Below are 21,551 nucleotides of genomic sequence, written 5' to 3'. Positions count from 1 at the left end.
CAGAGCTGGCATGTGCTCCAGATGTTAGAGACCACTTGGGCAGAAGCATAAAGGTAGGATGTAGTATATGGGGAAGACTACTAAATCATTTTGACTGGGACAGAGAACAAATGTTAGGGGCAAAAGGAAATGAGAGCCTAGAAGGAAAGATTAAAGTAGAGGGCTTTAATTGTCAGGATGGAAATTGTATTCATATTAAAAGCAAAGAGGAGCTGATGAAGATATTTGAGTGGAGGTCTACATGATCAGTTCTATGATTTAGACATAGTAATTTTACCACTATATGGATAATGCATGGGAGAGGGGACAGACTAGAAAAAGACCAAGTTGGAGGCTATTGAAAGAGTTAAGGTGGATGGCGGAGTAGAAACAGGGCTTCTGCGGGACTCCAGCTTCCACCTTACCCAATTCATGTAAAAGGGAACACTGAACAAACTTTGGAGCTACAGAACCCACAAAATGACACAGAGAAGCTAACCTCCAACTGAGGACAGCCCAGCAGCCCGACAGGAATCAGCCAGCACAGGGCTCTGGGAGACGAGCCCAGCTCCACGCCAAGGTTTTAGCTACAGGGCAGGCCTGACCAACCACCAGTTAGAAGGACTCCAGATCACCAGCAACTGTGACCATTTCCAGAATTATCAACACATAGATGCAAAGGATAAAGTGAGATGTCAGTGCAGTGTGGACTTTGGGATCCAGTAGTTGGGAGTGCATTGGCCTCCTCCCTTGGGATGAGAAGGTGTTGAGGAACCGTGGCCATGCAGCAGCCCCCATGTGGCAGCTTCAGCTTCTGCCTGAAGAGTGTAGAGGGACCAAGCGACCAGTCTGAAAGGTAATCAATCTTGCTTTAACCTGCTTAGATCTGGATTGCAGTCTAGGGTGGAGGACCTGGGGTGTATGACCAGCTTGCCAGAGCATGTGGAGGCTTCAAAAAGGGCACCCAACCTTTGGCAGCTAAGAAAACCCCAACTCCCCTGTCTAGTAGCAAAGTCCTACTGTGGCAAAAAGCCCAAAATTCAAGCTATTGAGTGGCAAAATAGCAGGCAAAGGAAGTAAACCAAGCAAAGCAATCCAACATTAAACTCCTATTTTGGGGACAAAAAGGATCAAAGCATGGAACAGGAGGAAGACAGTGAAGTGAGAACTCCTGCATCAAAAGCTTCCAAGAAAAATACGAGCTGGTTACAGGCCATAGAGGACCTTAAGAAGCAAATAAGAGAAGTGGAGGAAAATTTGGGAAGAGAAATGAGAAGGATAAAAGAAAATTATGAAATGAGAGCCAACAGCCTGACTGAGGAAAATAACACCATAAAAAACAGACTAACTCAAATGGCAAAAGAGGCTCAAAAAGGCAATGAGGAGAAGAATGCCTTAAAAGCCAAATTTGCCAGATGGAAAAAAGAATCTCAAAAGCTCACTGAAGAGAATCATTCTTTCAGAATTAGATTGGAGCAAATGAAAGCTAGTGACTTTATGAGAAATCAAGATGCTGTTAAACAGATCCAAACAAATGAAAGAATAGAAGGCAATGTGAAATACCTCATGGGAAAAACCACTGACCTGGAAAATAGATCCAGGAGAGATAATTTTAAAATTATTGGACTACCTGAAAGCCATGATCAAAAAAAGAACCGAGAAATTATCCTCTGAGAAATTCTCAAGGAAAACTGCCCTGATGTTTTAGAACCAGAGGACAAAATAGAGGTTGAAAGAATCCACCAATCACCTCTTGAAAAAGATCCCAAAAAGAAAAATCCTAGGAATATAATAGCCAGGTTCCAGAATTCCCAGATCAAGGAGAGAATATTACAAACAGCCAGGAAGAAACAATTTGCATATTGTGGAAACACAATCAGCATAACACAGGATCTGGCAGCTTCTACACTAAGGGATCAAAGGGCTTGGAATATGATATTCTGGAGGGCAAAGGAACTGGGATTTAAACCAAGAATCACCTACCCAGCAAAACTGAGTATGATGTTTCAGGGGAAAATATGGTCATTCAGAGGAATAGAAGACTTTCAAGCATTCCTGATGAAAAAAACAGAGTTGAATAGAAAATTTGACATTCAGATAAAGGAAGCAAGAGAAATTTGAGAAGGTAAACAGGGAAAAGAAATCATAAGGAACTTATGAAATTTGAACTATTTACATTGCTATATGGAAAAACAAAAATTGTAACTGATGAAACTTTTTTCAGTATGAAAATAGTTGAAGGGGATATATATACATATGAGGGTATATGGGCATATGAATACATATGTGAATGTTTGTATATACGTTTACAGGTATACATAGATAGAGGGCACAGGACCAATTTAATAGGAAGGTATGATACTTAAAAGGTGAAATTAAGAGATGAGAGTGGAATATAAGGAGAGGAGATGGGGAGAGGCAGAATGGTATAAACTATCTCACATAGAAGAGGCAAGGGAAAATGGTTACAATGGAGGGGAAGAACAGGAAGGCAAAAAGGCAAAACCTTATTCTCATTGAATTTGGCTAAGGGAGGGAATGACATACACACTAAATAGGGTATGTCACTCTACAAGAGAGTAGGGGGGAAGGGGATGAGAGGGGGGATGATGGAAGGGAGGGCAAACTGGCGGGGAGGGAAAATGGAAGCACCCACATTTGAAAAGGGACAGGATTAAAGTAGAGAATAGAACAAGTGGGAAGTAGGATAGGAGGGAGGGAAATATAGTCAGTCTTTTACAATGTATCTACTATGATAATGTTTTGCATAACTACACATGTACAACCTATACTGAATTGCTTATCTTCCTAGTAAGGGTGGATGACAAGAGAGGAAGGGAATGAACCTGGAATTCAAAGTTTTAAAATAAAATGTTTTAAAAATATATAAAAACAATTATTAATACTATTTTCCATGTAATTGGGAAATAATATATACAGGCATTGGGGCATAGAGATTCATCATGCCCTACTGGAAATGTCGAAGGGGGTATGGGAGAAAATATGGGTGAGAGCAGATTGTAGGAGGTGATATCCTGTGGGACCGCTATATTGGGGTGGTGGGTAGGAGAAAAACGGGGAAAAAATGTAACTCAAAATCTGGCAGAAATGAATGATATAAACCAGAACTTAATAAAGCATTTGGAAAAAAAAAAGAGTCAAGGTGAAAAATGATAACAACATAAACCAATGGAGAGAAATTCAAACAGAAAGGGTGACTACTAAACTGTACATAAGGATCCCTATGACAGAATGCTGAATTAAAGAATCACACATTACCAGTATTTTATTTGCTGTATTTTATCCGTTTTTGTTAAATATTTCCTAATTAAATCTTAATCTGGCTCAGATTCAAGAGGAAGTGCTGTGTTGGCACATCTAGTCTAAACTATTGCTGAAGTTATTAGAATTCGGAGAAAGGGATGGATACTAGGGATATTGTAGCAATGGAAAAACTTGACAAGTGATTGAATATGAGGGTTGAAGAGAAAGGGGATAATCAAGGTTACGAACCCAGGAGATTGGAAGAATGGTGGTGTCACTTGCAGAAATGGGAAGTCCCAAGGAGAGTTGGATTTGTAAGAGTTAAAATTTTGGACCCCACTACCAAATCCTTTATTTCCAATCTCCTCAACCCAGACCCCTTAATGTCCAACTCTCAGGCTCTCTATCCCTTCTACTGTTCTCTCTAGTATGACTGCTGGGGGGAGGGGGAGTAAGGGAACTTGGTTTCATTTTTAAAATCTTTTACTTCCCTACTTCTTCTTTCTTACTCCCACTGAGACATGGCTCCCTCCTGATTACACAGCTTCCTTGGCCTCTCTTTCCAGCACTGACTACACTTGGACTCATTTCCCTGACTCACTGATTGAGATGGAGGAGTTGGAATACTTCTTGCTCCCTCTTTATGACTTCCAGATTCTTCTACCACCAATGCTCTGTAACCAACCCTCCTTTGAGGTCCACTCAGCCAAATGTGATTGGTCCACCCAATCAAAATTCTGATAGCCTTCATCACTGAATGGCTATTGCCTCAATCAAACTGAGACCTGAGAAAGATCTTAGGTTAAAAAGGCCATGGTTTCCCACTGCATCCAGGATCATCTCTAGCATTTCCATGCTGATCTATATCTTGCCACTGGACCCAGATGACTCTGGAAGAGAAAGCGAGGTTGGTGACTTTGCACAGCCCTTTTGTACTTAAATCCAATTCACTTGCATGTCATGGCATCACCTCCCTGATGTCATGGTCCTCTTCGAGAATGAAGTATAAACAACAACACCAGCTATTGTCTACCGATCTATAGGCCACTCATTTTCTCAATAATTCAGTGTCTGGCTCACAGTATTCCTTTGTTAATTCAACCCCTTATTAGCAGACTTCCCTCCTATATATATTAGGAGATATACCATCAAATTCTGTCACCTCAGTTTCTCAACTAATTTTATTTATTTTTAAAATATTTCATTTTTCCCCAATTATATGTAAAGATACTTTTTTAAAATCCTTCTTTAAAAATTTTGAGTTCCAAATTTTCTCTCTCCCTCCCTGAAATGGTGAGCATTTTGACATAGGTTATACATTTTCAATCACATAAAACATATTAGTCATGTTGAGAAAGAAAACAGAACCAAAGGAAACCACACACACACAAAGAAAAAGTGAAAAATAGTATGCTTTGATCTGCATTCAGACTCCATCAGTTCTTTCTCTGGAGATGAACAGCATTTTTCATCATGAATCCCTTGGAATTGTCATGAATCATTATATTGCAGATATTGTACATAGTTGATATCATACAATATTGCTATTACTGTGTATAATGTTCTGGTTATGCTCACTCTACTTTGCATCAGTTGGCATAAGTTTTTTAAGTTTTTTTTTTTTTTTTCTGAAATCAGCCTGCTCACCATTTCTTATAGCACAGTAGTATTCTGTTAGAATCATATGCCACAACTTGTTCAACTATTACCAATTGATCGGCAGCCCCTCAATCTGCAATTCTTTGCCACTACAAAAAGAGTTACTATAAATATTTTAATACAAATAGGTCTTTTTCCCTTTTTCATCTTTGGGAGATCAAAGAGTATGTACAATTTGATTGTCCTTTGGGCCTAGTTCCAAATCATTCTCCATAATAGCTGGATCAGTTTACAAGTCCATCAAAGGTGTATCAGTGCCCTGATTTTCCCACATCTTTTCAAACATCTATCATTTTTCATTTCTTTCATATTGGCCAATGTGATAGGTATGGTGTGGTGTCTTTGAGGTTTTTTAAAAATTTGCATTTATCTAATCAATATTGATTTAGAGCATTTTTCATATGATTATAGATAGCTGTAATTTTCTTCATCTGAAAACTGCCTATTTGTATCCTTTGACCATTTACAAATTGGGGGATAACTTGTATTCTTTTTCATTTGAATCAGGTCTCTATATATTTAAGAAATGGGGCTTTTATCAGACACACTTGATGTAAAAATTGTTTCCTACCTGGTCTCCTTCTAATTTTGGTGGCATTGGTTTTGTTTCTACAAAATTGTCTCTTTTGAATCTAGTAATGCTCTCTATCTCTTCTTTGGTCATAAATTCTTTTCTTCTCTATAGATCTTACAGGTAAATTATCTCTTAATTTGCTTATGATACCACCTTTTATGTTTAAATCATGTACCCATTCTGATCTATCTTGGTATATGGTATGAGATGTTTTTCTATACCTAGTTTCTGACATACTGTTTTCTAGTTTTCCCAGTAGTTTTTGTCTAATAGTGAGTTCTTGTCCCAAAAATTAGGGTCTTTGGGTTTATCAAACATTGGATTACTGTGGTCATTTGCTGTTGTATCTTGCATACCTAATCTATTCCACTGACCTACCACTCTATTTTTAGCCAGTATCAGATAGGTTGGATGATTACTGCTTTATAATGCAGTTTGATATCTGATTCAACTAGGCCACCTTCCTTCATGTTTGTTTTTGTTAATTCCCTTGATATTTTTTACCTTTTTTTCTTTCAGATGAATTTTGTTATAATTATGTCAACCTATATAAAATAATGTTTTGGTAGTTTGGTATAGCACTGAATAATTGAATTAATTTAGATAGAATTATAATTTTTATTATATTGTCTCAGCCTACCCATGAGCAATTAATATTTTTCCCCAATTGTTTAGGTCTAATTCTATTTGTGTAAAAAGTGTTTTGTAATTATGTTCATATAGTTTCTGGGTTTAACTTGGCAAGAAGACTCCCAAGTGTTTTTATATTTTCCACTGTTATTTTAAAAGGAATTTCTCTTTCTATCTCTTACTGCTGGACTTTGTTGGTAATACATAGAAATTCTGATAATTTGTGTGAGTTTAATTTATATCCTTCATCTTTGCTAAAGTTGCCAATTATTTCAGATAGAAATTTAGTTAATTCTTTAGGATTCTCTAAATATATCATCATATCATCTGCAAAGACTGATAATTTTGTTTCCTCATTGCCTATTCTAATTAATTCAATTTCTTTTTCTTTTCTTATTGCTATAGTGAACATCTCTAGTACTATATTGAATAACAGTGGTAATAATGGGCATCCTTGCTTCACTTCAGATCTTATTGGGAAGGCTTTTAGCTTGTTTCCATTACAGATAATGCTTGCTGATGGTTTTAGATAGATGCTACTTATCATTTGAAGGAAATTAAAATTTATTCCTACACTTTCTACTGTTTCTAATAGAAGTGAGAGATGTATTTTGTCAAAAGCTTTTTTCTTCATCTATTGAGATAATCATGATTCCTATTGATTTTGTTATTTATATGGTCAATTATGCTGATAGTTTTCCTAATATTGAACCAGTCCTGCATTCCTGATATAAATCCCATAAGGTAAGAGTGCATTTTCCTTGTGATATATTGCTGTAATCTCCTTGCTAGTACTTTATTTAAAAATTGATGCATCAATATTCATTATGGAAATTTGTCTATAGTTTTCTTTCCCTTTTTTGTCTCTTACTGATTTAGGTACCAGCACCATGTTTGTGTCATAAAAGGAATTTAGTAGGTCTCTGCCTTTTTTTCCAAATAGTTTATATGATATTGGAATTTCTTGTTCTTTAAATGTTTAGTATAATCCATTTATAAATCCATCTGACTCTGGAAGGTTTTTTGGGGGTTTGTTTTTTTAGTGAGTTCTTTAATGGCTTGTTGACCTTTTTTTTTAATGGGTTTACTTAAGTATTCTATTTCTTCTTCTATTAATCTGATTAATTTACAATTTTTGCAAATATTCTCCTTTTCACTTAGATTTTCAGATTAATTAGCATAAAATTGGGAAGAATAGCTCCTAATTACTGCTGTGTTTATTTATTGGTGATGAACTGACACTTTTTAATTTTTGGTACTTGGTAATTTGGTTTTCTTCTTTCTTTTTTTATTAAAAAAAAACTTTTTTATTTTTGGTTAAAGGGGCCATCCTTTGACTCACTTCTTAAACAGGTCTAATCACTGAATGAGTGTTGCCTGACTCAAGTTGAGAACTTGGAAAGACCTTAGCTTAAAAAAGATCAAGGTCTCCCACTACATCCTGGGGCATCTCCAGTTGTCCTGATCTATATTCTGACCACTGGACCAAGATGTCTCTGGAGGAGAAAGTGAGGCTGGTGACCTTGCACAGCTGTCCATCATTTAAATCCAATTCAATTGCAAATCATGCCATCTTCCTGCTGCCATGATCCTCTTAGAGAATGAAGGACAAACTTTTTAATTTATTAATTAATTGCACCACAATTTTAATCAAATTATCTATTTTATTTTGTTGTGCTGTTTTTTTTTTTTTATAAAACCAGCTCTTAGTTTTATTTCAAAGGTTTTGTTAGTTTCAGCTTTATTATCAGTCCTTTTATTTTCAGGATTTCCAATTTGGTGTTTATTTAAGGGTTTTAATTTGTTCATTTTCTGCTTTTTTTAGTTGTATTTCCAATTCACTGATCTCTTTCTCTATTTTATTGATGTAAGCATTTAGAGAAATAAAATTTCCCCTAAGTACCATTTTTGGCTACATCCCATAAATTTTTGATATGTTATCTCATTGTTGTAATTCTCTTTAATGAAATTATTGACTGTTTTTATAATTTTTTGACCCACTCATTCTTTTGGATTAGATTATTTAATTTCCAGTTAATTTTAGTCTATCTTTTTATGACTTTATTACATGTAATTTTTATTGCATTATTATCTGTAAAAGATGCATTTAATATTTCTGTCTGTCTGCATTTAATTGTGAAGTTTTTGTGTCCTTGTAATGGTAATAGGAATTTGAAGACCTTTTCTACCCCTTTAATAAGCCTAGGTGAATTTGAGGACCTTTTCTGATTTGAAAATATACTCTACTCCCTAACAATCTACAGGTGCTCACATGGAGCCTGTGGTGGGAGGCTTGTTTTTCAGGAAGGCACAACTTTTGTTACTTTGTAGTCAAGTGGGTCACTACACTTATGATGTTCTCTGACCCCAGAAAGGCTTACCTCTGAGATAAGGTTTGGCTTTGGGGCTCACTTTGGGAAGAGTTGTTATGTTTCATCAGATGAGACTCTGGGCAGCCACTGAGCCCCTCAGCTTTGAAAATCCAGATGTTGGTGCTTCTCTCTCTGGTGACTAACTAGGTATGGATGTAATAGTCAGACACCTAGAAGCCCTGACTGCTGAATTGTGTTATTTTCTATGTATTTTTGTCTGCTTGTAACTTCTGTTTGTATTCTCTGAAGTTCAGGGTGCTGACTTTTCCCCCTGAACTAGGTAAATGATATATGTTTATGATTAAAGTAAGATTGTTAAGCCTTTTTGAGTTGCTTTCCTTTAAAAAAAAGCAAATCAAATAACCTGGGCTATCAGCCATCCTGGGTATGTTAGGTTGCTTGCTGCTATACCCCTAATATATGGTCAATTTTTGTATAGGAGCTATGTACCACTGAGAATGCCTTTTCTTTCTATGGCCATTCAGTTTTCTCCAGAGGTCTATCATATCTAACTTTTCTAAAATTCTATTTAACTTCTTTCTTATTTATTTTCTGGTTAGATTTGTCTAGTTTTGAAAGAAGAAAGCTGAGATGCTCCACTAATATAGTTTTACTATCTATTTCCTCCTGTAATTCATTAATATTCTTTTAAAAGTTGTATGTGATACCATTTGATGCATATATATTTAGTATTGATTTTACTCCATTGTCTAGGGATACTTCTAGCAAGATGTAGCTTTCTTCTTGATCTCTTTTAACTAGATCTATTTTTGGTCTGAGATCACGATTGCTAACCCAGCTTTTTTTTTAAACATCAGCTGATTATATTCTGCTCCACTCTTTTACCTTTATTTATGTCTCTGCTTCAACTGTGTTTTTTGAAAATAATATTTTGTTGGATTCTGGTTCTTAATCCACTCTGTTATTTGCTTCCATTTTATGGAGAGAGTTCGTCCCATTCATATTCACAGTTACAATTACTAACTATGTATTTTCCTCCATCTTATTTCCCCTGTTTACTCTCTCTCTCTCTCTCTCTCTCTCTCTCTCTCTCTCTCTCTCTCTCCTTCTCCCTCTCTCTCTTTCTCCTTGTTTTCCCCCTTTCCCTTTCTGTCCTTTCAGGCTGTGTTTTGCTTCTGACCACCATCTCCCTCAATTTGCCCTGTCTTCTATCAGCCTCCCCTTCTTGCTGTTCACCCTCCTCTCCTAATTCACTAAGAGATAAAATAGATTTCTATGCCCAAATGAATGTGTATGTTATTCCATCTTTGAGCCAAATCCAATGAGACTAAGGTTCCAAAGATGGTCACCCCCTCCTTTCTTTCCCTCCACTGTAGTAGATTTTTCATGACCCTTCATGTGAGATAATTTCCCCCATTCTGTCTCTCCCTTTCCTCATCTCCCAGTGTTTTCCTCTTTCTCACCCTTTATTTTTTAATATAATCCCATCAAAATCAATTTATACTTACTCACTGTCTATGTATACTCCTAATTGCCCTAATAGTAATACAGTTCTTAAGAGTTACAAGTATCATCTTGCTTCATAGGGATGTTCACAATTTAAGCTCATTGAATAACTTACACTTTTCTTTCCTCTTTACCTTTTTATGCATTTCTTGAGTCTCTTATTTGAAAGTCAAATTTTCTGTTTAACTCTGACCTTTTTAATAAGAATGCTTGAAAATTATCTATCTCATTGAATACCCATTTTTTCCTTGAAGGATTACACTTAGTTTTGCTGGATAGTAAAATTTTGAAAGTCAAATTTTCTGTTTAGCTCTGGTCTTTTTATCAAGAATGCTTGAAAGTCCTCTGGTTCATTGAATATCCTTTTCTCCCCTGAAATATTATTCTTAGTTTTGCTGGATAGGTGATTCTTGATTATATTGCAAGTCCTCCAATCCTTTAATGTAGAAGCTGCTAAATGTTGTATAATCTTGACTGTGGCACCACTATATTTGAGTTATTTCTTCTAAATGTTTGCAATATTTTCTCTTTGACCTAAAAGTTCTAGAAATTGGCTATAATATTCCTGAGAGTTTTCATTTTGGGACCTCTTTCAGGAGGTGATCAGTGTATTTCCTTGACAATTTCTTGAAATATGTTGTCCAGGCTTTTTTTTTAAATAATGGCTTTCAGGTAGTCCAACAACTCTTAAATTATCTCTACTGAATCTATTTTATGGGTAAGTTGTTTTTCTAATAAGATATTTCAGATTTTCTCCTATTTTTTTAATTCTCTTTATAATGTTTTATTGATTATGGATGTCTCCTGGAGTCATTAACTTCCACTTACCCAATTTCAGTTAATTTTTAAGGAAATATTTTCTTTATGGCATCATAGAAGCAGGAAGACTGCCTTAGCTCCTCCCAGAACCACCTCAAATATCTATAAAAATGACTCTAAACAAACTTTAGGGCTACAGAACCCACAAAGTGACAGAGAGAAACTAAAGTCCCACTGAAGACTGCCTGGCAGGCTGGCAGGAAGGGTTGATCACAGCCAGCTGGGAGCAAAGCCCAGCCCCCCCCCCATGAGTCCAAGGTTTTAACCCCAGGGCAGCCCAACCAGCCACAGCTAGAGGGACATCAGAAGAGTAGGTCATCAGCAGCTGTGGTGGTTTCCAGATTATCAACTAATAAATGCCAAAGACAAAGTGAGAGGTCAGTGCAGTGTGGACTTTGGGAACAGGGAGTCTGGGAGTGAGGTCTGACCTCTGTCCCCTGGAGGGAGAAGTGGCTGAGGTGTGGCAACCATGCAGCTGCTACCACGTGGATGCTTCAGAGCCCCTGGCCTGCAATTGTAGGGCAACCAAGTGACCAGTCTGAGTGGTAATCTCTCTTGCTTTAACCTGCTTGGATCTGTATCACTCTCTAGGGTAGAGGTCCTTGGGTGTGTGACCAGTCTGCCAGAGCCAGTGTAGGCTTCTAAGAGGGCACTCAAATAATAGCTCTGGTAGCTGACAAAATCCCAGCAATTTGGGACAAAGCTCCCCTGTCTGGAAGCAGAGTTCTACTGTGGCAAAAAGCTCAAAAGTCAAGTAATTGAGTGGCAACGTGAGCAAGCAAAGAAAGCAAAGCAAGCACAGCAATCCAACTTTGGATTCCTATTTTGGGGGGAAAAGTATCAAATAATGGAACAGGAGGAAGACAATTAAGTCATAAATCCTGCACCAAAAGCTCCCAAGAAAAATATGAACTCATTACAGGCCATAGAGGAGCTCAAGAAGGATTTTGAAAACCAAATAAGAGAAGTGGAAGAAAAATTGGAAAGAGAAATGAGAATGATGCAAGAAAATCATGAAAAGAGAGTCAACAACCTGACTGAAGAAAATAACACCTTAAAAAATAAACTAACTAAAATGACAAAAGATGCTCAAAAACCCAATGAAGAGAAGAATGCCTTAAAAAGCCAAATTTGCCAGATGGAAAAAGAATCTCAAAAGCTCACTGAAGAGAATCATTCCTTCAGAATTAGATTGGAGGAAATGGAAGCTAGTGACTTTATGAGAAATCAAGATACTATTAAACAGATCTAAGCAAATGAAAAAAAAATAGAAGGCAATGTGAAATACCTCACTGGAAAAACCACTGACCTGGAAAATAGATCCAGGAGAGATAATTTTAAAATTATTGGACTACCTGAAAGCCATGATCTAAAAAAGAACCTAGAAATCATCCTTCAAGAAATGCTCAAGAAAATTGCCCTGATGTTTTGGAACTAGAGGGCAAAGTAAAGGTTGAAAGAATCCACTGATCACTTCTTGGAAAAGATCCCAAAAAGAAAACTCCTAGGAATATTATAGCCAGTTTCCAGAGTTCCCAGATCAAAGAGAAAATAGTACAAGCAGCCAAGAAAAAACAATTTGAATATTGTGGAAACAGAATCAGGATAACATAGGATCTGGCAGCTTCTACATTGAGGGATCAAAGGGCTTGGAATGTGATATTCTGGAGGTCAAAGGAGCTGGGATTAAAACCAAGAATCACCTACCCAGCAAAACTGAGTATCATGTTTCAAAGGAAAATATGGTCATTCAATGAAAGAGAAGTCTTCAAGCATTCCTGATGAAAAAAACAGAGTTGAATAGAAAATTTGACATTCAGATACAGGAAGCAAAAGAAGCATGAGAAGGTAAACAGGGAAAAGAAGTCATAAGGAACTTATCAAAGATGAAGTGTTTACATTCTTACATGGAAAAACAATAATTGTAACTTATGAAACTTTTCTCAATATGAGAATAGTTGAAGGGAATAGAAATGTATATGTGTGTGTGTGTGTATATATGTATACATACATACATATATCTATATAGGATGGTATATGGGCACATGAATACATATGCGTATGTATATATGTGTACAGGTATACACAGACAAAGGGCACAGGACTAGTTGAATAGGAAGGGATGATACTTAAAGGTGAAATTGAGAGGTAAGAGAGGAATATAATAATAGGATATGGGGAGAGACAGAATGGGGTAAATTATCCCATATAGAAGAGGCAAGAGAAAACTGTTACAATGGAGGGGAAGAACAGGAAGGCAAAAGGGAATGGGTCAATCTTACTTTTGTTGAATTTGGCTTAGGGAGGGAATGACATGCACACTAAATAGGGTATCTCACCCTCCAGGAGAGTAGGTGGGGAAAGGGATAAGATGGGGGATGATGGAGGGGAAGGCAGTTTGGTGGGGAGTAGGGAAGTTGGAAGCACACACTTTTGAAAAGTAGAGAAGAGAACAAGTGGGAGACAGGATAGGTTAGAGGGAAATATAGTCAATCTTTCACAATATACCCACTATGGAAATGTTTTGCATAGCTACACATGTGCAACCTATATTGAATTGCTTATTTTCCCAGTAAGGTGTGATAGTAATGGAATATAAAGATTCCCCTGTATTGGCTTGGTTTTCAAATTGATTGTGTTAAAACCCAGAGCTTGTTAATCCCACCTGTGGGATGCACTTGTTGATGTGAAAAGAAAGTCCTGAACTGGGAGGAGCTGGTGACTTAGATTTGGAGAGACAAGAGAGAGGCAGAAGAACTTTTTGGAAGCAGCACCCTCGTGGAGGCAGAGACTGAGAGGATTGCTGAGGGCGACTTTGAATTGCCCTGGATTTTTGAGACCTGCCCCTGGTGCTGCCAAGGACTGAGGAGCCATGGCTGTTTTGCTGGTACTTTGTCTGTCTGTTTTGATGTTGTTTTGCCAGATTTGTCCACTGGTGAAAGACAGTCCTGTTGAAGAAGTCCTGGAACCTGGCTGTTGGCTAAGAGCTCCTGAGACTGTCCTGCAGACAGAGAGTGAATACTGTCCACTGGTGAAGGACAGTGCTGTTGTTGCAGGGGTCGGGGAACCTGGCTGTTGGTTCAGAGCTCTTGAGACTGTCCTGCAGACAGAGAGTGAATACTGTCCACTGGTGAAGGACAGTGCTGTTGTTGCAGGGGTCTGGGAACCTTGCTGTTGGTTCAGAAGCCCTAAAGAAGGATTTTCTTGTTGTATGTTTACAGAAATCCTGGGAGAGGGTTTTGCTAATGTTTTCAGGGGTTCTAGGACTGTTCTACAGACAGAGGATGAATTAATGAAGAGACTGACAATGTATCTTGTGGCCTTGCTAAACCTTGTCTCCCCAGGAACTAAGATTGCTGAGAACTTGCCTCATGTCAAGATGAAGAAAAGACCTCCATTTGGGTATTAAGTGCTGTGCTTAAACTTGCTGTAACTCTGGGGTAGATTCAATTGTGATCCAGGGGTGGGGAACTTTTGACCTTTTTGTGTTCTATGGTTGAACAAATGAATGTACTACTTATGTTTGGAAACTAATCTCCATTTGAGAAGAGGGGTTTTGTGATGGACTAAATGAAGGTACAGCCTAGGGGTGGATTTAGAACAGGGACTTTGTAATTGATTGAATGAATGCAAGGTCCTGGGGTGGGGTAGTACTTGGAGATAATTTAATCACACTTAGTAAATGCTGTATTTTGAATGATGTCATGTTTTGATCTTCTCTGTTCTTGGTTTGTCACTGAATAAAATGGAGAGCACCTATGCTGGTATTTTGAACCTTGTGAAGTTGCCTTTCCTTGACATTACATTACATAAGGGTGGGAGGAAGGGAAAGAATCTGGAATCCAAAGTTTTAAAATCAAATGTTTAAAAGTGTATATATATATATACACACACACATACATACATACATACAATACATACATACATACATACATATATATATATATATATAAAATTATAATTATTATATGCAACTGGGAAATAAGATTTAAAGCACTGGGGTATAGAAATCCATCTTGCCCTACTGGAAAGTTGAAGGAGGAATGGGGGAGGATATAGGGGAGAGCAGATTGGTGGAGGGGGTATACGGTGGGATCACTGTTTTGGGGTGGTGGGTAGGGGAAAGACAGGGAGGAAAATTGTAATTCAAAATCTTTTGGAAATGAATGATGTAAACTAAAAATAAACATAAAATTCAATTTTAAAAACGGAAATATTTTCTTCACCTAGCTCATTTGGTAAATTTTACTTTTTAAGATGTTTTCTTCAGTGAATTTTTATATATCTTTTCCCATTTTTGCGCTTCCTTTACCAAGCTGTTGACTTTTACCATGATCCTCTTGCATAACTCTCATTTCTTTTCCCATTTTTTCCTCTACTCCCTTTATTTGATTTCAAAAATCCTTTTTAGCTCTTTTATGAGTTTTTTTTTGGGGGGGTGGGGGAGAGCTAATTCACATTTTTCTTTGAGGCTTCACTTGGAGACATTTTGACATTGTTATCCTTTTCTCAGTTTGTGTTCTGTCACCATAGTATCTGGAGGGCTTTTTGTTTGTTTTTTGCTCATTTCCAATGTATTTTATGACTTTTAAATTTAAACTCTGCTCCTAGGGTACAACAAGCACTGCCCCAACTTCTTGAAGTAAGAGCCTGGAGTCTGGCCAGTGGCCTGCTGTGTTGGGGATGGAGACCTCATAGCTGGCCTACTTTGTCACTGGACTGCTGCACCAGAGCCATGCGATCTCAGTTGCTAACCTGTGCTGAGGATATGGACATCCTGCTGGCTTACCCAGATACTGCCTGCATGGGGTTGCACTCTCCTTTGACCTGAGTAAGCCGGACCTTTACTGCAATCTTTCTAAGTTGGAAAATTGCTTCACCTTGTCCTTTTGTAGGTTCTGTCCCTCCAGAATTCCTTTTGAGGCACTATTTAAAGTTGTGTGGAAGGGAAACTGAGAGAATTCAAGCAAGTCCCTGCCTTTTCTCCACCACCTTGGCTCTGCCTTCCTAACTGATTTTATATGACCTATTCCTCTACCCCACTTCAGTTACATACAAGTATGGTCATACCTATGATCTTTCCATCGTCCACAAATGCACTCCTTTCATGTTAATGAAGTCTGAAATTTTCTTATGTGATTATAATCTATTATCATTCTACTTCTTCCACTGCCTTGCAATCTCAAACCCTATTTTTTGTCCACATCATGATGTCCAATATCTCGAGCATTAGTTCTTTACCACACCATCACCTTTTTACTAGTTATGCCCTCTTTCCTTCCCCATCTTGACCTCTTGGTAAATCATACCATGTCCTCCTCTTCTGGTTTCTGGCACCTTTATTGTATTGCCAAACTTACCCTGCCAAGTCTCAGTCTTGGATCATTCCCACCATGTGAAATTTTGCTCCTAAACACATGATGCTTAATAAAGCTAAAGAAAATCATGAAACTATGATGACTGGGCACACTGCAAATTTATGTTATATAACATCAACGAGGCCCCCCCCCCCCACTACTACAAGAGATACTTTTCTACTTCACTAATTAACTCACTCTCCCAATTACCATAGTAGCTCTTCCAAATGTTTTCATACCTCCTCAAACCTCCCTAGTCTCCCTTTACCTCACCCACTCAACAGAGAACTTTGCCTCATGCTTTACTGTAGAAATTGAGGCCATTCGCCAAGAGCTTCCTCTTTTCCCTCCTCTTCATCTCACATCACCCAGATGCCTTCTGATGCTATCTCCTCCTTTATCCCTGTCTCACAAAGTTGGACAGTCTTTTCCCTCACCAAAGCAATCTCTTTTACATGAAGAAGTGATTCTGTTCTTTCCTGTCTTCTCCAGAAGATTGTCCCTTCTTTCCACTCCTCAATTAACTTCAGTCTCTCTCTATGTACTTCCCTGTCTATTTCTCTCTATCTGCTTCACTGTAGCCTACAAACATGCCCATGTGTATTAAAATTGTATCTTGGTCTGTTCTCCCTGACCACCAATCCTCCCTTTCTAGTCAGTATAGTAAATTTATAAGTAGTCAATATAAAGTAAAAATTTCAGGATGTAAAATTGTAAAGGATAATCTAGAAGTAATATACAGACTGTCCCTCAGATAAAAGGAGCATAATTTGTTATATGTTAACCAAAAATCACATCTTGGTAAGGTGTGCTAAATCAGGGAAGCCATCTAGATTTTGCTTTCAGGGCCTTTTGATGCTATGATATGTAAATTTCAGATAAGTTCAAGACCAAATAGTACCAGCAGAACACCGAATGGTACCAACAACTTTGAGATGATTTAGCACGGACAAGAATTATTCTTTCTCCCTCAAAAACCCAATAAAAATGAGACCTCAAACTCCTGGCCTCTCCCCCCCCCAGTCATCTTTTCTTTTGTTTGTTTTTTGCTTTGTGGAGGGGGGAGGACAGGGCAGTTGGGGTTAAGTGACTTGCCCAAGGTCACATGGCTAGTAAGTGTTAATTGTCTGAGGCTGGATTTGAACTCAGGTCCTCCTGACTCCAGGGCTGGTGCTCTATTCACTGTGCCACCTAGCTTCCCCCTCACCCAGTCATCTTTCATCTCCATCAGGTCCATGCTGTCAGGTGTTCTCAACTTTAATCCATGGTTATATGAATGATTCTCTGTGTCCTTCTCCCTCCTCATCCTCTTCCCACAATACCTGCCTTTGTCCACTGCACCATCCCCATCGCCATCCCATCTACTTTTGTATCCCTCCCCACTTTTCACCACTTGTCTCTGTATTTTCTGTGCCATTTTTACCTATACCCTCTATACTTATTAAAGCAGTACTTCCTGCTGCTATTGTGGTCTTTCCTAACCAAGTATCCATAGAACTGGGCATTCCTGAACCATTTCATAATTTCAGAAATTAATGAACAATTCACCATGCATCGCTCATGCTCAAAAATTCCTTACTTGACCACTCTATCTCTGCTATCATTATGTATCTCTCTTCTCTTTGGTAGATAAAGTCCTTGAGAAAGTCATCTACAATAGGTGCCTACATTTCCTTTCCTCTTAGCTTCCTATAGTTTGGCTTCCAACTTTATAATTCAACTGAAGCTGCTAGCTCCAAAATTTATTAATGATCTCTTAATTACCAATATTAATGTCCTTTTCTCAAACCTCATCCTCCACCTAAGTAGCACTGTGGATAGGATTCTGGGCCTAGAATCAGGAAGACCTTACATTAAATCAAACCTCAGAAACTTACTATCTGTGTGACCCTGAGTCACTGAACTTCTGTCTGGCTTAGTTTCCTCATCTATAAAATGAGGGCACCTACCTCCCAAGGTTGTTGTGAGGCTCCACAGTGACTGGCATATAATAGGTGTTTAATAAATGCTTGTTCCCTTCCTCTCTTTATCCTCTGTAGCCTTTGACAGTCAATCACCCTGTTCTTGCTACTTTCTTTTTCTGTGGGTTTTCTCCTTTTACCTATCTGATAGGTCTTTAGCTGAACTTTTTTGCAGGGCTTCCTGTGGCTGCTCTCTAGGACTGTGTCCTAGGTCCTCTTCTTTTTTCCCTATTATATCATTTCACTTGATAATTTCATCAGCTCCTGTGAATTCAAATATCACCTCCATCTGATAATTCTCAGATCTACTTGGGTAGCCATACTCTCACTGCTAACTTCTAATCTCATATCTCCAATTGCTTCCTGCATATCTCCCCCTGGATGTCCCATAGATATCTTAAAATAAACATGTTCAAAACTGAATTCATCTTTCTGCCCAAACCCTCCTCAATTTTTAACTTCTCTATGACTATTGAGAGTACGACCATCATCCCAGTCACCCAGGCTTGCCACTAACGCATTATTCTCAATTCCTCACCATCTCTCATCCAGCATATCTGATTTACTGCCAAGCCCTGTCCATTTTACCTTCCTAACATCTCTAACATATGCCATGATGTTACTACCACTACCCTAATGTAGGCCCTCATCACCTCATGCTTGAACTATTGCAATAGTCTGCGGTATGTCTCTCTGCCATAAACCTCCCAGTGCAAGTAATGGGACACACACACACACACACACACACACACACACACACAGAGTCCTATGTTCTATGTGATAAAGCCACCGTTTTCAGTAGGAAAAAATAGACTTATGGGATACCTCTTATTTGATAAATCTAAAAATCTCTCCCCTACCTAGATGACATAGTACCTAAAACTTTATTATTTGAGGGTTCCAATGTGACCTAAGGGAAATAACACTGGTCTGAGAGGCAAATACCCTGCTCTGTCACAAAGTAACTATGTGACCTTGGACAATTATATCAGTTTAACCTCTCTAAACCTAATTTACTCTTATATAATGAAGAGGTTGGATTATTTTTTTCTAAGTTCCCCTAGAGCTCTGACATTCTATTAGCCTATGATTATCTCCTTTGAATGAAGCAATGGCTTCTTTCCACAGTCTTGTTTTTATATAAAAAGACATTTTCTAGTCCTTCCTCACTCCCTGGGATGGTACATTAAATAATTAACACCTGACTTGAGATAAATTTATCAGAGGTAGATTTATCTTTTCTTAATACACATACATACACACAGAAAAACGAGGCAAATGAGACACCCCAAAGTATACTGGGCAGGAGGAAGGGGCTCACACACACACATACACACAAAGAAAATTCCTGGAAATGTTTCAATTACTTTAAAAATCTTGGATTTAGTTACTTCCTCCTTCGAAACTATGCCAATGATACCCAATTCTTCCACTATAGTTTCTAATATGTATAATGTAGGGAGATCTTCTGGGCTGCTTTAGTAATTCTAGCTACTAGCTGTGATGACATAAATTAAATATTGACACACGCATCCCTTTCCTAGAAGCTAGAGAAGAATACCTTAATATCTTGTAATTATGATGTTTGAAGGAACCTCAAAGATCAACTATTCTAACTCAAAACCAAAAGCACAAATACCATCTGGTACAACATGACAGGCGGACATCCAACTTTAACTCGAAGATCTCTTTTGACCACAAATTCACTCTTCCCTTAGAAAGCCCATCCCACCTCCACAGAGTTCTGATAATTAAGAATTTGTTCCTTATTATAGATGGAAGCTTCTTTCCTATAACTTCTAGTGCCGTTATTTTAACAGGATAGTCTTGAGTATTACAGCCCTCACTGTCAACCTCTAATTTAGCTAGAAAAGCAGAAACCCCTATAAGGAAAGTGAGGGATAGGCATGACAACAAAACCAAAAAGCAACCCCCCAGTCTGAGTGACTTTTCCTATGATAACGCCAACACAAAGATCCTGAGTTAAGTCCCTAATAACAATGGAAGTAGGGGGAAGGTGCTGGTCCTCATACCAGAAGATGAAGTAGAGTTATCCCTGTTGGATATTCAACACTCTTATGAATATTAGTTGCTTTAAAATATAAATATAATTGGATATTCAGTAACTAAATCTATCTGTGAACTCAGATATGCAGATCCTTCCATGGCCACAGATCAAAACCCATCCAGAACCGCTCATACCATGTCATCACAGGAGATTCACTCAACATTCTGCAGGTCTTCCTTGATTTCTCCCTACGTCTCAAGGATACCAAAGGAATGCTCTGGCTGTCCATCTGTCATCCTTTGCCCTCACTATAGGCAACCTATCTTATCTTAATGTTACACTTTTCCCCTTATGAGATCTTTTACTCTTCCTCTTCATAGCAAAATTCCACCCAAAAATATAATGTAGGGATTCTCAATAGACTGTAATTCTGATCATGAGTCCCCCACTGACAGTTGGGGGGCTTACTAATCAGTAAGCAGATACTAACTATTCTCCTCATTGAAATAAGAAAAACAGCAGTATTTTCCTTCCATTAGTTCTTTGTAGTATCATAGAAGGGCATGTTTTCCCTGGCACTTAGACTTTCCTCCAAGTCCTGAGATACCCTGACTGATGTCAATCAATGCCTGCATAGGTATTGATATAATATATCCTCATCCCCCAACAGAATTGGAAGTGGGAAAATAGAGGCCCATAGTTGTGACTTGACCGCACTGTTACTTTCCAGAACAGGACCCAAAAATATTCACATACCCAGACACCATTTGTTGAACAGCTCTCCAAATTATTTTATTTTATTCCTTATCTCTTTCCAACAAAAAGCCAAACAGGAGGAGGGAAAAATGTGCTGGCAAAGTTTTTAAACAAATGTAAATGAGTCCCTGCAGCCGAGGACTATGTCATGTCCTAAATCATGCGAGGCAAATTAAAATCCCCACATATTCCCCTCATTCAAGTACAAGCTGATCAAACCGCCAATCATTGACAGAGACAGAACATGCGTCTCACTACGTATGACATCCCAAATTCTTTCTTCATTTGGCCCCTTTTCGCTTCCTGTCTCTCTGATTCCCTCATTCTGTTTGTGAGTTATCGTTAATTACAGAATAAATCAAGAATAGACTCTAATCTCAGGGATCTCGCCTTTGAAATGCTTCTCTCTCTGCCTTCCTGGTTTGCAGAGAGCAGCTTTGGGAAGGCAAATTCAGACTCTGCTGGCAGACTTTGTCTTCCTTAGAATTTAGGTGTGATCTATATTCAAATGACAGTTTAATGAGCCTTTTCCTATTTCCAGAAACCTTATCACATCATTAAAGCGTAGAAATGAATAATACATCTAGCAGTTGGATTAAGCTGAACTTGAGACCTGATGCATCTTCAAAGGAGGGAAAAATGGAGCAGAGGAAAAACTGAGGGATGGTGGCAGTGAGAAGAGGCTGGGCAGAGAGGATTGGAGGG

Source organism: Petaurus breviceps, unplaced genomic scaffold, assembly GCF_028583685.1.
Source record: "Petaurus breviceps papuanus isolate PSGF00001 unplaced genomic scaffold, PetGlider_PUasm1.0 91133, whole genome shotgun sequence".
NCBI classification, from domain to species: Eukaryota; Metazoa; Chordata; class Mammalia; order Diprotodontia; family Petauridae; genus Petaurus; species Petaurus breviceps.
Note: the sequence above shows the minus strand (reverse complement) of the source record.